This window comes from Sinocyclocheilus anshuiensis, unplaced genomic scaffold, assembly GCF_001515605.1.
Source record: "Sinocyclocheilus anshuiensis isolate Anshui unplaced genomic scaffold, SAMN03320099.WGS_v1.1 scaffold940, whole genome shotgun sequence".
Lineage (NCBI taxonomy): Eukaryota > Metazoa > Chordata > Actinopteri > Cypriniformes > Cyprinidae > Sinocyclocheilus > Sinocyclocheilus anshuiensis.
In genome coordinates this window covers 663190-664552 of record NW_015549620.1, presented here as the reverse complement: position 1 = coordinate 664552, position 1363 = coordinate 663190, and the positions used below count along the sequence as shown (strand labels likewise).

The 1363-nt window shown below is 31.5% G+C and overlaps 1 protein-coding gene across 1 annotated transcript in view; it reads right to left on the bottom strand.

Moving 5' to 3' along the window:
• Nucleotides 1–1363, bottom strand: part of gng7 (guanine nucleotide binding protein (G protein), gamma 7) — a 28978-nt gene that overhangs the window by 25912 nt on the left and 1703 nt on the right. Inside the window, exon 2 of the mRNA XM_016448363.1 lies at nucleotides 1002–1063. The gene's annotated coding sequence lies outside the window, so the exon portion shown is untranslated. The remainder of the gene's footprint in view (nucleotides 1–1001; nucleotides 1064–1363) is intronic.

Sequence of the window (1363 nt, the reverse complement as noted above, 5' to 3'; positions counted from 1 at the left end):
TGTAAAACCACAGACCAGCAATAAACTGTCAATTTATAATATTATGGATGTAAAAGTACAAGCCAGTAATGTCTGTGAAGTTATATATTAGTGCAGCACACAATCTTATACAGCTAGTCAGCTAACTATGTTCTGTAGCATCTGCGCTGTGTTGCTAAAACTATCTTTTGGATCTAACTATAATTATATCCCACATCCAAGTTCCAGGTTATAATATACAAAAGTCTAAACATTAATCTCTTAATTTTTACAATAAGTAGTAAAACTTACCCAAAATATTCATATTTTTCTTTCTTGTTTTCTTATTTATCTCGTGCTTTCGACATAACAGAAGTTGTTTTCTTATTATCACAACTTTATTTTATTGTGATGTCGATATAACAAAAGTTTTCTCATTTTCACAAATTTATTTTAAAATTAAGTCGTGATAATAAGAAAATAACTTTTGGTATGTCGAAATCATGAGAAAATTAAGTCGTGATCACGAGAAACCAAGAAAGAAAAATAATCATAATCCACGGCCTCTTAGGACTTCCGTAACAAATAGAGATACTACAAATAAAAACTTTCAGTTCTACACACAAATAATGCATTTGAAGTATCATTAACCTCATACAAGCGAAACAGAATTGTCAAAATTACTTTTGCTTTGCTTTCCTTGTTTGATTTCTAGACAAATACGCAATTTAAAAGCATTTACACATCAACTGTCTATATATCAGCACTGAACCACAAGGAGGCCTCATCTATCTCTATTAACAAAACTGAACTGTGGACCTGGGTGGTTGCTATGGATACAGCTCATTGTAGACTGCAGAGAGTATATGCACGAAGCAGAGGAATATTGTTACTTTGACACCCCCATGTGGTCAAAAGTGGTTATGCTGCATCAGATAACCTGTAGGCCTCGATATAAAATTCCCTGCCAACCGAGTACAAACATAAACATCTGCATTCATATTCAGATCAGTATAACTTTTTATTTGGTAACTTTGTCTTACCTGGATGATGGAGAGGCTGGAGACTAAAGCTGGCTCAGGGACCTGCAGGCAACTCTGCTTGTCTAGAAAACACAAACACAAGGTACAAATGATTTATCGTAACAAGTAAACATTCAAGCAATGTGTTATTTACCTATTTGTGTGGTCCCTGCATAATTTTAATGCATAATAAAATTGTTTTATCTGTGAATAATAGTATTGCAATAACAGGTATATTTCAATTTAAAAGTGACTTAACCAACCAAAAAAAGTAAATATCAAAAAAAGTATGTCACAAACAAAACATTGTTTAATGATATGCTATAGAAATATAAATGAATATTAATATATTTTATTGACAACTAATATATATATATATATAT